We start from the raw sequence: 16,035 nt of genomic DNA, 5'->3' as shown, positions 1-16,035 counted from the left end.
ACACAGATGCTATTCTGGTTCAGGTAATATGTCAGTTTGTTAACATATCTGTGCTGAATACTTAATACTGAATTCATCATGGTAGAGTATCGTAGAGCTCTCTTTTGGGCTTGCTGCTCAACTTACTACATATACAGTAACACTAAATTATTACAAAGCATAATATTAAGCTCTCGCAACACTAGTAAAACATTGCATTGTTGAACTGGAAGTTCTAAAAATGACACATGAATTTCTTTTTTAAACATGTGCCTCCAAGACTTGATCTTGTTTCTTTTTATACGATACAGTAGTTTGTTCTATGAAGCCATGATTTCAAGGTTATGTTGTAGTAACATTTAATTGTCCACAGTGTCTGTTGTAAACTGTCTCCAACAAGTATAGAAAACAGCTTTGAAAGTTCTGACCAAAAAGTAAACATATGAATATATTAATACTGGTTAACCTCTGCTGACTTGCAACCAAATGTAATTGTTCAAAAATAAAATTCTCCCTCACAAATTTAAGGCCAGGTTCAAATAAGTTGCTCTGTTTTTATGTAGTTTGGTACCCCTGACTTACATCATACATAATTATAGTAATTATTAATAGCTAACCATTCTTTCTACCTCCCATTCAAGACCATCTGGTGGTAAATCTTAGGCTACTGACAAGACCCAGACATCTGGCTTATGACAGCATCCAGAAAGGATCGGCACATCAGCCTGATTCAGGCTACTGATGCAGTTATCTGTATCAGCCCCTTTCTCTGCCCTGCCTCCAGCAACCAGACACCTAGCTATTTTTAAAACCCCCAGATATTAACCATCATCAATGGACTCTCATACATTCTTTACAATGAAATTTGTGTTCTGTGATGTTTACATTCATAGACTTAAGAGTATTACTTGATAACTTTTAAAAGAATCGAGGACAATATTAATATTTTACTAACATTTGCAAACGATGGTTTTTCATTTTTTATTCTTTCTGGGAGATTTGCTGTAAAGCCGTTGACTTTCTTGGGGACAAAAATGCTGTATTATAAAGGTTTCATTGATTGATTGTTCAATCTATCTGCAATGCTGAAACAGTATATTTGTCAATGGATGCCAAAGACTGCATCATTCTTATCTCTGTTTTCCATGTTTGATTTAAACCACAGTAACTACAATGGAATGAGCACTTCTGGACCCTCAAAGAATTCTCCAAAGCCTACTGAAACCAAGTTGAAACTGACAAAAAAGTAAGGCTTTTGCTACCATCAAAGTCATAATAATTTATTTTCTGAGGAACTATCTGACAATGCTACTTTAAACAGCAAAGGGTCTACAAAGATACTGGCCTCAACATGAATATACTGACTCATCTTCTCATTTCTATTGTGTAACATAAGCCTTGACACTAGCTCAACACTAAACTATTATATTACCATGGTAAAAAGTACTGCCAAGTTTGTTTTTAAAAGCTTGTTTTGTTCCTAGTAATCACACACAGGAAAATAAAGCCAAGAGATAATCTCTCTGATTCTTTATACACCTCATGTGGTTTCACTGTTCAGAAGAAGCCTCCCTTTTTACCTTTAGGAAGAAATGTCTCCAAGCCAAACTGAACAAGAATCTACTCATAGTACCTTATCAGTGTCAATCAGCACGTCGAGCAGCCGGGAGCTCAGATTGTTCATCAGCGGGTGCCATCACGAGGCTTACAGTTCAAAAGCAGAGCAAAGATTGCACATCACATGAAATCACCTTGGGTGTTAAAGGTACTTATAACCCTACATATATTTATGGATACCATTAAAAACAAAACTGCTATAAAGAAAATAGCTGACTGCAGAGTAAAAGCCCAAAGGACCCAATTTCCTCCTAAAGCACCTGATGGACACTGTGACAAGCAGATTGCTTTCTAGCACCAATTTTTGGAGCATGTGAAAAATGAGCTTCTTGCTGGTATGTGGTCCTAGATGACTCATAAATCTTCCTTTATCTCCTCCGTGGTGTTAGCAGAAAAGGATGAGTTGCTTTTTTCCATCTCATTCACACGTCTATCTGTCTGTTATCCATGCCCTTGAGCAAAGATTACTGATGCCCCGGCTTTGATATATGACACATCGCACACAGCAGCTTTTCATCGAATGAATTAACCTGGAAAAAAATGCAAACCCGACTGCCATCAGCTTCCAGACTTTCTCACAATTCTTTTGTGCTCGTTCCCCCTGATGTTGAGGCTGTAAGCATTATGGGTAGCCTGGTTTGGTGGCAAATTGTTTATCTGACCTCTGTTCATCCCTGCATTTTATAATCTAGTATGTGTCATCCCACTGTGTCATCTTCATGACAAATTGTAAATGTCAGTCCAGGAGATTTTCTTCTGGAGGAGGGCTGAGGATGAGGGGGGGGGGGGGGGAATAGGGGGATTGAGCATAAAAAGAGATTGATTTTTGAGGGATGGCAAGATCACAGGAAAATTCCTGAAAATAATCATTAAAACAGAAAGTCAGCACAAACTTTTGAAACGCAAAAAAATGGGTATTCATGTATTTAGAAAAAAAATATATAGCAAAAAAAAAATGTTGAACCAAATGTGTTTTCTTGTTGTGAAGAAAAAGCTTACTATCCACATCTAGAGGATTTCTGGCCTGCTTCTAGAAAATGAATGCATATTATTAGCATATTTCACTTTTGGAGCACAGTTTCAGGAAATGGGCAATTATTTAAATTAGTTCCTGCCCATTCATACACATTTGCCCTTTGCTAACAGTTCCCACCCCTCACTTCCAGGACTTAACAGTGTCCCCTGGGACAGCAAAATAATGACTGATATAAATATACAATTCCCGGCACAATGCTGTACGGTAACCTGAATACGGGATAACTTACGCAGAACACATTACACAAAACGCTTCTTAAAGCAACCGTGTAATTTAAACAGTGTTCAAACAGTTTCTCCTATCATTTCTCTTAAGGTTGACCTCTACTGGCTGTGATGGACAGATGAATAATGTAAAAGGCACCGAAATGAAGCTGATGCTTAAGTTGGTACAAAGCTCTAAAAGGGACAAATTAATGACATAAACTAAAAAAACTAAATAAACGACGTAACTGCAAGATATGTAGACGTAACAAAACCCTGTAGTTTCTTCTCTTGCTGATGATAATGGGGTGATCCTAACCAGGGGTATGTTTCCCAAAAACACAGCCGCCAACAAAGCTAGCAACTTACATAGTTGGAACTATGCAACTGAACGGGTCTGACTATGTAAGTTGCCAACGGGAGCTTTAGGAAAAAGTACCGTGGATCGTAAACGGGTTTAAGAAATTGCCTGCTCCTCCCTCCGAGGTCTCATGTGGGAACCACACAGCATTCATAGATACAAAAGGAGCACATACCTAGGTCAATATAATGTAAGGATGGGCCTAATTATAGAATTGAGAATGTAGAAAAGAATCGGCACTCCTCACTGCTAAAAGAAACACCAATGTTTAGACCCCAGGGGATTATCAGGATCAGAATACGTATCTGTATAGCTACATTTAATTCAGTTTACCTAAAGCTAACAGTGATGACGTGCTACTGTACATTCCCAAACATGCAAAACTCTATTACATATACACACAATATCAAGCCATATCAAACAGTAAGGTATAGGTTTATTTAAACGTGCAGCATGCAACACACACAACACCAAGGGATCTACATGTGTATATTTGGCAAAGGTAACACTGCTTTCCAGCTGCTTCTAGAATAATTGAGTACAGGCATGAACGACATCCACTCCCTTAATCTGACTTTAAGTCAAATTCATAGGTAAGTCAGAAAAAGAACAATACAGTATATAACAACAATAATAATAATTATGCAGTAATAACAAAAGTAGCAACATACGGTACCGTATTGTACCTTGAGCTGACAAACCGTTGAAGTCACGCAATGTTCTCACAATCGCCACAAAGTAATGCGCGTGTTCGTTATTACGAACTGAATTTTTAATATAATAGACTATATGGTAGTCCGTTCATAAACACGAATTGCCTGAAAAGTGAGACATTCTTTGCCTAGGGATGGCCTTGTTTTTAAATGCTTCTCCCCATAATATTTAGCAATGAAGGTCTGAGGAAATAAGAATGTGCATGTTGTTACAGTCCTGCTGGCCTCGGACCCACAGCAAGTCCCCCAGTACAGACCCGATGCAGCCGAAGAAACAATGTATCTCATGCCAGGCAACCTGGAAGCCACAAGTGCCCAGTTCACCCCTGGCAGTCACTAACAGAGCTCTAATCTGGGGTGTCCCAGCCGATATAAGCATTCCGCTCCCGGGAGGAATTAAGCAAATTATGCTCCATCATGCTAGAGCCGGCATGAGAAGCTTCACATTGGGTCCATGTCCTGAGCTCTGGGGCTGCGTTCTGGATCCTTCCGCCATATCAGGGGCTGAGCTCATTTAATAGGCAATTTAAAAATTAGAAAGTGTTTAACCATGATAATAGTGTCATTTACCCTCATATTAGTTTGCAAAAAAGATTAAAAAAAAAAGATTACTATGATTCACAGTAATGGTCCACAAGTTTACTTATTGGACTAGATAATCTGAACATTTTGTAAAAAAAATCAGGATCTGAAAGTATTGAAATAATATACAGAAAACCTATTATCATAAGTGTACGTAAGATGATGACAAACAGTCCTGAAAACTGATCCGCCGATCCGTTTCTCATCTCATCATGGATCAATCTTCAGTCAAGCATTAAAGTGTCGCTCTTCGCATTGGCATACTTTTGACGCAACTATTAATTGGTCGTGGATATAAATAAAAATAAATACTCACTCATCGATCCGATGGTCAAGCACCAAAGAGATTTGTAGCAAATTCATTAATCTGATCGTCCACCCATTTCCCACAACAACAGGGCAGGCATATCCCAGGAGGCACAGGACAAGAGGCAAGGCTCAGCAGGGACGAGATGCCAATCCATCACAGATTAATTCATTTGTGATTGATTTTAAATACATATTTAAGTTACCTGTGCTGAATGAGATGTGTGGCAGTCTTTTCTCAAACGGCGGTACAGTGCCTTCCTGCATTAGTTATATCTCAATCTGCTTGGGGTCATTTGCCACTTTAATTTAGTTGTTTTCTGCGCTCTCATTTTTCTAACATTTACAACATAAGCCATGACTGTGGCTCCGAGCCATAAACCATCCACCATCACTGAAATGTGGCTTTGAAATGTATCAGCAGTCCTCAGCCATAAATTCACAAAGCCACTTCATTAACAGATAGTAACAGATGTTTGCTGATTGTTGCTTACCAGTCATGTTGACCACAGAAATCTGTTCATAAATGGAATGGGATTTATGACACAGAGGGGCCGGGTACTGACCATGCCCTCTATAGAGTAAACAAATGTGCATTTCTCAGTTTTTCTAACAGATACCCAAGCAAGCACTCCAGATTTTATATTAACCATGCATAAACATTAGTAAAATGATTACTATATCTGTGATCTTTGCCACCATTTGAAAGCTGTGGTTAAAATTTGCATCGGTTATGGTGATGTACAGTACATGCTGTAAAAAACAACCACTTGCAATAATAAAGTGCAAAACAGATAGCAGGTTACCGGTACCTGTTTGCACACGCTAATGTAGTGAGGGTGGGGCAGGCAACCTTTAAATTACTACTCAGCTAATGTTCACAATCTCAAAGACGTCGCCCTGAATATAATCTCTGTTTATGTGTATTTTACGATCACATACCAACTGTTGCCGCAGATACAGTGGCTGGGCGATAATGCGGTTCAAAGATCCCAAAGTCACTTCAACAAATGTTTAACATCTGTTAAAATCTGGCTGACAAATGTTCACCCTTGTAGGTCACATTGGCGACTATCATCAGCAATTACGTGAAACTGCAAACCCGGAGACATGGTTTATGCAGGAAGGACGTTTAGAGTTCATCCAAGCAAAAACCATCACTCTTCTTCCAAAGCCTTAAACTAGTACCCGATTTAATCATACATTCATCAATCATCGGCTACACTTATTTATTGAACAAAGTTCAAAACATGAACACAACCAAAACAGTTCATCACAATTATCACTCAGGAGCATAGCTTTTATTTGTATTGTTTGCACGCGCAGCATAATTATAAAATTCTTGCACAGCAGTCAGAAACAAAGCCTTTAATGACTCCACAACGACTCTCGGTGCTTGAGGTAGTAAATATGCAGCCCATTTCAATCAAGTAATCTGACACATTTAAGCACCTAAATTACAGCATCATGTCAAGTGGAAGGGGACCGTATATTATTGTAATTTATGTAACAATATATCTAGAAGGAAGGGATATTTGGAATAACATAGTGATCTGTACTTAAACATAGTTGCCCATAATGACCAGTCTTATCGTTTTACATTTAATGTATTTAGCTGGCGCTTTTATCCAAAGTAATACACATTTTTGAGAAAGTAGGTTCAGACAGTGCCTGGAGCCATTGTGGGTTGAGGGCCTTGCTAGAGGCCCAGGGTGAATTCAGTCTGCCGACCACAGGACTATGAGTACTGGACACCTATTTACGGCGAGAGCACAAAAAGATGACTGCAGCTGAGAAGAACTTAAGAATACTGACTGAAAGTTATAAAAGTTTAACCTTGCTACAGAGATCTCTGTAGTCCACAGTAGACGGTTATATAGCCTAAGTGCCTTAGGTTGGCTGGAGTTAAAGACCACAGGAGGCACTGCAAATACATTTCAGGCAACCACAAGCATATGACTAGCTAATCAAACAAACGCTATACACTGCAAAGAGGAACACTGTAAATATTGACAACCTGCTTCATTCAAAAAAAAAAAAAAACGTGTATTATATATTTTTTTTTCCCTCAATACCTCACCTTTCCACTGCAAGTTTCATATCAGTCCCTGGAAACAGTTTGTATCCTACAATAAATTTTTACAGTTGAGTCACCTGCCTGATACCCTTCAGCCATTTCCCTCAGAAGCTGTCAAACACGCCAACTATAATATATGGCCCTTCCAATGAGAACAGCTGTAGCCATTCTCTCTGCCGGTTCCTGCACCCTGTCCTGCATAAAATAATACATCAAGATTAATTGATTTCCTGTCAGTCTCTCAGAAAAGAAAATTAATTTCCATGTAGCCTTTTCCCCCGGCATATGAATTTTGTACATGGCAAGTAATTTAAGTTTTTAATTATGCATGAGTGTAAAAAATACAGGGCGGGATGTTGAATCTCAGAAAGCCACGGGCCAAGCCTCTGCTTGCGTTGAGACAACAGTTGCTTGGTCCTTTAATAAAATATTCAGCGTCTCAATACCAGATTTTGTTTTTTTTTTTTTTTTTTGGCACAACCGTGTTCAAGGTCAGAAACAGGCAGCTTGTCTGATCGCCGCACTCAAACCACACTTGATACACAAGACACCTCAAACCCTCACGTCAGACCGATCCCTCAAAAGCCTTTATTTCACATTCACAAACGAGGAGCAGTCCAAAAAAAACAAGTGAAACATTCAACATGAAGGTAAGCATTCTATTTTCAGTAGTTAGCGTCTCACTGCCGGCCTCTCAGTGAAACTAAAGTAAAATCCACAGCTAGCAACATAGACGTGTTGAATTATTTATAGAGTGAAGTCATTTCTACCGATTTCAAGAGGCGGCTGATCAGTGCTATACTTTAAGACAGCTGTATTCTTGCCGTGTTTTCTATCAAACTTCACAATGCCGCCAAGATGGGATTTGAAACCATGGAGTATTAGGTAATAGGCATTACATGCCCAATCCGAAACCTGTTTGGTCACTTGGAAAGCTGCTGCTTCTCCAAGGTCCTTGTTTGATAGCAACTAGATATTATCTGGTTAAAGTCTAGCCCCAGGGTTGGACAGGCCTCTGCATGAGAACAGCAAGCAAGGGGGCAACGGCGAGAGAATGTCGGTGGGCGGGCAATTCCTCAGCCGAGGGGCCAGCGGGGAAAGTGAGTGGGCCCGGGCTGTGCGGCGGGATCCGGCACCGGCGGCCAGAGGTGGAGGAGCAGTGGGAACTCCCTGGGGAGGAGAAGGCGCATTTGAGAGGTAAGTGGGGCCAGCGGTGAGCTCAAGCACGGATGTTAAATCAGACACATCAGGGGCCAGCCTGAGCCGGTAGAGGGAGGTCAGGACAGGTGTGGAAAAAAAAATTGGAAAGACACTGAGAGTTGCAGGGTAGATGGAGGTCCTGGACAGTAATGGCAAGGAGGTCAGCCTAAAGGGGAATGCAGCGGTTTGGGCAGCAGACAAATAGGGCATAAGGAGGCAGATATATTCTCCTGAAATGGAACAGTTGGAGAGTATTGGTCTTCAAGGTGAGAGAAGAAAAAAAAGCCCTATGCACCAATCTTAAATTTATAGCGGAACAGGAGCAGGTCGCGGCGATAGAAAAGCATAATCATTTTTTATATATATCGTACTAACAGAAAACAATAGTGACAAAGGGGATAAGGGAGTCAAAGAATATATCATCATCTGTCATTTTGTATTTTTGACTAATATATAATATGACTCAGTAATAATACATTATAGAATATATCTGTAAAGCAATATTATAGCCGATATTTAAAAATGCCCTGATATCTGATGCGAACATCAAAAGCCTGAGGCAACACAAGGGTAAGGGAGACCGTTTTCCAAAAAATAATAATAATAATAAATAAATATATACATATATATATATACACACACACATAAATTCCCCATTGTTCCGTCTTAGATTACTGGTTGTTAGCATGGCTCCAATTACTGAGCACTATTTGCCTGTATTTTCTTCATTGTTAGAGCAGGACTGTTTAAATTGGTCTGTCTAACATAAACCTCTAATTATTGTGGGAAAGCCTAATTAGCATTTAGTCTAACACCACCACAACTGCGATGGAATTGTACTCATTCTCCAGTAAACAGCTTTCACAGTATGCAATCAAGCTGCTTCGCGATACAATGAGAATTAATAGCAGCACACAACAATGGTGAGTCCTACAGCTCCTGCTGGGTGTGTTTAATAATTTTTCACTCCTCCCAGATTGTTCACATCAACAGCAATTCCCAAGATTCTAATCAGCGTCTCTCCTCATTAATAATATACAACCAAAATTATCTACAATTTCTAAATACGCTGTGGCAAATTATCAGGCCACTGACCCCCAAGGATATGAGTAAACAGAACATGAAAAAGAGTCAGATAAAGCCTAAATTGCATTTTAGAAGATCAAATCTACATTTAGTGGATTCTTTTAAGGAGTGTTAAGCTGTTTTCCTTCTATGCTTAAATACAATAATTGAGAAGCCATGAGGCCTGTTGCTAAAACACACCTTACTTGTCCTTGAATAACAGTTTAAAACATTTATTAAAAAAAACTTCTATATTTAGATCAACATGTGCAGCTGCTTGTGTCAATATCCTTAAGGCCCTTTCTGGCTTTGTTTAATGGGTTAGCCATTTTGTTTCCATTCATCAAACACTGCTAGTGCTAAACTCAATCAAAATTTATAGGGTTTTGAGGAGGCTTAATAAAAAGATCTTAACTTAAAATGTCTTTCCATGATGTGGCACGGTGGCTGAGTGTCACTTAACACCTCCAGGATTGGGGGTTCAAATCCCACCTCTGCAGTGTGGCCTGGAGTTTCCAGGTTCTCCCCTGATGAATGGGCTGCACTTCCAGGACATGCAGTTAGATTTGCAGCTGGGAAAAGTTCCAGGAAACCCTAACATGGATTTGCAGTTAGAGTAGAGTGTCTCAAACCGGCCCTCTGGGATGCTCAGGCAGTCCACGTTTTTGCTCCAATCAGGAGCAGGGGGGGAGCAAAAATGTGGACTGTCTGGCAGAGAGCTGGGAGGGAACAAAAACATGGTCTGTCTGGGGGTCCCAGAAGACCATCTTGAGTAACATCGAGTTAGAGGATGGCTGGATTGTCCTATGACTTGCAATCTTCTTTTTCACCCAGATCAATGGATCAAACCAAAGCACTACTGATGACAGCTTAAAAGGACATTGATGAATACGCCATGCTGGATGCCCATCCTCCACCCACAATGTGCATGTGTAGAGTCGATGACATTTCACTAAAGAGCATAAGGTACCCTTGCATAACCTGGATCACCGGTATAAGTACAGAAGTCCACTTTAATTTGCCACCTACCAATCATGTACAATGTATTGCAATTAACCTTATAACCACATTAAGAAATTTCATTTTAAAATCTGACCACCATAGCCCCTCAGTTACTAAATAATTTGATTGTTAAATAAAATGATAAACCATACTTTTTTTGACCCTATTTATGAATGATAAAAATATAACATATTTATATATACTGTATATATAAATTGATGGTTATGCAAAATATTTTAACACAGCCAAGACAAATTAACAGGATTACTCCTTAATTCCATCTTAAAGTGCATCTTTTTGCACACAGTACAATTTACCGAAAAGTTGGGTAACACTTTACTTAAAGCTGTCATATATAATGCATTGTGGATAGCTTCATAATGCATTATAATGTTCCGTATAAGATTTAATAAACCATTATAGCACCTTCTATTGACAGTAATAGGGCATTAGAGTGTTGATTATAACACTTCATAAGCTCCAGTGAAGCTCTCATCTATAATCACTATAGATACCTTCATAATGCATTATAATGGTCAGTATAAGAACTCATAAAGCATTACAGCATGCGGCTTCTACTGACAGTCATGGGGCATTATAGTGTTGATTATAATGCTTCATAAGCCCCAAATTAGCTTTCATCTATAATGCAGTCAAGATACCATCATAATGCATTATAGTGGCCGGTATAAGAGTTAACGATGTTTTGTACTGCATTATGAAGGTATCTTGACTGCATTATAGATGACAGCTTCATAAAGCATTCAAAATGCATAATAAATATGGCTATACTGTGATGCCTTTTTATACATATGTATACCCATGTTTATAATGCTTTATGAATGCATTATGTGTTATAAATGTGTTCAAAGATTCTTATAGACACCGTAATCATAGAAAATGTTACCATAAGTTGTAGTACCAAACAACCCTTTAACAGTAGATGAAAAAGAAATATACAGATTATTATGTAGGCCTATTTGGCATTCTTCCCACTTCATATAATCTGTGTTACATCAGTACCATAAACTGGTATATACTATTCAGTAATAATGCACTGGATAAGCAATAATGGAAAATGGATGGATGGAGATTATAAATAATATTTTGGTTTATAGTCATTTATAAACACATTCATAATGCATTTTAATGCATTCATAAAGTATTTAAAACATGGCTATATTTATAAAGCCATGTTTATTATGCATTAATACTGCCTTATGAATCTCTCATTTATAATTTACTGTTGACGCCATTATAAGGCAGTATAAAAGCATCCTTAATGCTTATACTGATCATTATACTGCATTATGAAGGCATCTATAGTGCAATATAGATGAGAGCTTCAGAAAGTATTCATAATGCATGATACACACGGCTATAATGTGATATGCCTTTTGATGAATATTTATAGCCATGTTTATAATGCTTTATGAATGCATTTTTATTTGTTATGAATGTATTCATGAATAACTAAGAACAGACCCTTAAGTAAAGTGTTACCAACGTTTCTTTGCATTCTTGCACATTGATCTGCCCACAAAGGCACAATGTTCCACTTGTGTGGTCATTACATTTTTAAACAGTACAGTGTAGCAGGGGTGTATTTCCTGAATCTTGCATGCATTGCAGTCCTCCAATACCAAGGGGTCGATAGTACTTGCTTCAAACCATCCATTAAACAACTAGGCCTATTTCTTTGTTTATGTTATGTTTTAGCTGTTCAGGTAGTTCACTGACTGAGATACATTAAATTAATGAGACAGCAAATTAAAAATCAACATAAAATCATATGAAGGAAAAGAAATCAAAAAAGCTGTTAGCAACAAAGATAAATGAATAAATTGTATCCAAAAAGGAATGTTCAATATTGGGAAAATTTTGTTGTTATTATTGTTTATTTTTAATTTTTATATTTTTATAGTGGAGATTCATTGAGGAAATTATTGACTTACTATGTCCGCAACACAAGGACAGCATGTTAAATGAACAGAGTTAATAATAAAATAAGCTGCTAAGGATGTTCTTGTGAGCTTTGATCATGTAGCTCATCCGATTTGTTTGACACAAATCCTGTCACATTATTTAAACCCATTTGAGATGTATTTAAAGGTTTGAAAATGCTTTTCTGCTAATGAGTAATTCATAGTTTACATTCAAAGTGACTGCCAGACCAGCTCTAAAATTAGCCACAACTTATTGTTCTTTTGCAACCTAAATGAGATGAATATTCCCATGATTTGGATTAAACATGTTTGTCAATAAAGTTAGTATTAGAAATGTTACAGTTTTGCCAAATGTAATTCAGTGATACTTCTTCCAAAGGGCATTTGATGCTAGAAAGCACTATGCGCTGATTTATCCACTTTCCAGGATGAATATTACCTCCTAAATCCCAACAGTTGCTTCGCTAAAAATGCACCTGCCCTGATTATCAAAAGTAAACTGGACACGGGGCACCTTGAGCTAATTTGCTGAAATGCATCTTGACAGCATGATAATAGCATAACCTGCAAAACATTCAGTCTTTACCAATAAGCTAATAACAAATTAAGTGGGTTGAATTGACTTACAACAGATAATAATACCCAGCAGTCAGTTAATACTGTCGCTATGGCCATTGATTCTTCCACTAATGTAAGCGAGTTCTTTTCAAAACAGTGAACTACTAGCTAACCAGGTAACATTGCCATTGCTTAACGTCTTAGTTGAGTAATTGCTCTATGCTTCAATTTATTTCTATCTATTCTATTAAACAATTATCTTTGCTTTTAGTAGGTTTATTTGAAAGGTTTATTCCATAATGACTATCAAAGTGTCGATCAATTGTCAGTGATAAGCTCTTGTTACTGGGCAAAGTTTGCTAGTGTAATACAAATCTGATGTCTATAAAAGCTCAACATAAATCACATCCATCGGCGAGAAAGTGCACCTACAAGGATTAAAAGTGTGGTTTTCTGGACAGAGCTGTCAGTCAGAGCTACTGCATTCAGCAAAAGGAGAAAATTAAGGCTCAAATTTATTAATAAGTAAGAAGTAACAATAAAGTGGAAAAAAACACATTAAAATGAGAAAAGCTATATTTAATTCTGTTCTCTGAAAGACTTTGTAGCATACAATACGTACAGATGTATCACCCTCTGATGATATATAAATGAATAAATAGGATCAAATTAATCAATTATTGAATTGAAAAACAGAGATGAATGTTGGTGTTTATCGGGTGGGGGTGGAGTCAATGAGAGTGAAGACGAATCCCTTTAATAATCACAACATAAGCACAAAGCACATCTGCCTTCCCAGCTGTAACGTCTTACATGTAGAGTACCTCCGGGTGGTTAATGGCCTCTAGCAACACCTTAGGCTTAACTACCATCCCAAGCACCTTATAGAAATTCTCAGTGAAAAACAGTGCTTTTTCATAGGTTTTCAATTAAAACAATTTGTACCACTTTCAGGATACACAGCACTTCACAGATCCATATTATCAAATGCATACCGTCTGTTTATTTCACATGGACATGCATGTTTTGCAATGCAACTCTCCCCTTTTGCAACCTTCAGCGCCAGCATTTCCAGATTAATGGTGGATTTTCATAGTGTCACATCTACCACTGTTATGATAAATTTTAAGAGGCCATAATGTATCTTCTGACTCACAAAGAATATTTAAACAACTCGAGACCTGGAAGGAGCAGGACAGATACATATTTCACTTTTAACCATTGCCAGGAAGTAGACATACAAGGGCACATTCCAACTTGTAAGATGGAAGAGTAATTGCATTTGGCCACTCATCTTTTTTATTGGAAGCCACAAACTTAAATAAAATCCTCCCTGCTTGTTTTCCATAAGGCTTCTGCACTAATTCTGCAGCACAGTCGCTTTCCTTCTCATCTACAGTTAATGTTCTTATGCTTAGTAACAAAAACAGTTTAGAAAGGTAACTTCCACAGGTCAAACTTTGCATTTCGCAGACTACGTCTGCTATCTGTCTCAATTGATAGGCTCTCCATTTATTTTGTAAAACTTAAACACACTGCTGTTATGTCCTCCAAAGCTGGCATAAATCTGAACAGCAGATTAATCACTTTAGTACTAAGCAGTGAGAAGAAACATCAACAATGAAACAAACCTGAGATGTGGCTTAGATGTAAAGCAAGGCTAAAGTAAATTCTCCTTAACTTGGGTTTTTATTCAATAATTTTAAATCCTACTTCAAAATAGCATAGTACAAGCTATGATTATAAATGTATACCGTCTGCTAACAACAAACCAATAATAAGTGAAATGACAAGGAGAGTGTTTGCCGGTAGTAATGTAGTCAAGACATCTAAACAGAGTCATTGCCAAGACCAGAGTGTATCGAGACCAAGACAGGGCTAGACCAAGTCAAGATCAGAAACGGACTAGTTATAGTTACAGCAATCATCACAAGCAAAAACATAACTTTAACTTAAGAAAAACAATGTCACCATGTGCTGTCCCCTCAGTCTAGTGTTACATTATATTCCTCCATACTACCTTAATTCACTAAATTAGGCAGACAGCGCTACTTAAGACTAACCTTAGATGGCAAATGTAAAGGTTTGCCCGCAAAAACTGAAACTACGGTCCTGAAATATATAGTATACTAGTCTTTAGATAAGGGGTTTCTAAGATTTTTCAGAAACAGAGGCAGGTTGTTAACATTAGCTTGATAGCTACTTAACTTACCTTTCCTTAAGCTTCCTCTCCAAGTGTCGGGTAAAGTTGGATGTTGTCCTGGCTGTCTCGGTTCGGTTCTGTTGCAGAATCTGCACACTGCTGAATGTTTGGTTTTTTTTTTTGCAGTTACTTTGCAAATGATATCTTGATGACGTATATAGCCGAATTTAATCACAGAGGAACTAGCTGACATGTTGACTGGAATTCAGTTGGAGTGTATAAGAGCATATTATGGTTATGGGATGTGGGGAAGGGTATTTGGCCATTAAAGAAAGAAACAAATGTAACACTTTTTTCAAATAAGACACACTTCATTGGTTGCATTTGAACTTTGAAGCAGGACATTTTACACCCAATTCACAGTACTGTGTTAAACAGATGAATATTGTTATGAATATGGAGGCTTTTTGATGAGTGGTCTTGACTGGTCTTGAAATAAAACTTTGAACTCTCTATGTCTAAGACCGAGACAAGTCAAAATAAAGTCGATTCTGAGACAAGACCAAGACCACAAAAAAGTGGTCTCGAGACCGGTCTCGAGTACTGCAACACTATTTGCTGGTCCGAACCGCAAATTCACTAAAATAGCCAAGATCTCTTGAGATATTAATGCATAATAAACAAACACGTGCAGGCTCTCCCCTACTTACAACCTATGTGACATACGATGACTCATGCATACAAATTTTTTTAAGAAAATGTAATTGCATGTAAAAATACATTTCGGGTGGCCATACGCCCAGCAGAGCTACACTACCTACTGTGCACAATGTGCCGTATGACAATTGTTTTTAATTTTAGTATAGGGAAATTACTGTATTGCACAACAGTGCAGAGCGGCCATCCCAGCCTCACATACATCTCCCAGTCTTATTATCACACTAATACATCAATACTTTTTGTTTTATCCTATACCAACATAGGTCCATTCCGACATACGACCTGTTTCTTGAAACGGAATCTCTTTAGTCGGGGACAGACAGTATAATAAAAGCTACCATGATTATATTTGTAACATTGTGCACAAAGAAAGCCTGGTAGCACTTTACTTGAGTCTGTCATCCATAATGCACTATAGATACCTTCATAACAGTGTGGAGAGCTTCATAAAGAGAGCTTCATAAAGCAATCATAAAGCATAATATACATGGCTGTAATGCGTTATACCTTTTTAGAAATATTTACAG

At 37.9% G+C, this 16,035-nt stretch overlaps 1 long non-coding RNA gene across 1 annotated transcript; it reads left to right on the top strand.

Moving 5' to 3' along the window:
- Positions 1–7,346: 7,346 nt before the first annotated feature.
- Positions 7,347–12,426, top strand: LOC111841914 (uncharacterized). Its single transcript, XR_002837802.2, has 3 exons — positions 7,347–7,524; positions 7,865–8,071; positions 9,974–12,426. It is a non-coding gene; the product is annotated as an uncharacterized lncRNA (long non-coding RNA).
- The last annotated feature ends 3,609 nt before the right edge of the window (positions 12,427–16,035 follow it).

This window comes from Paramormyrops kingsleyae, chromosome 20 (assembly GCF_048594095.1).
Source record: "Paramormyrops kingsleyae isolate MSU_618 chromosome 20, PKINGS_0.4, whole genome shotgun sequence".
NCBI lineage: Eukaryota > Metazoa > Chordata > Actinopteri > Osteoglossiformes > Mormyridae > Paramormyrops > Paramormyrops kingsleyae.
This window is presented reverse-complemented; position numbering and strand designations above follow the sequence as displayed.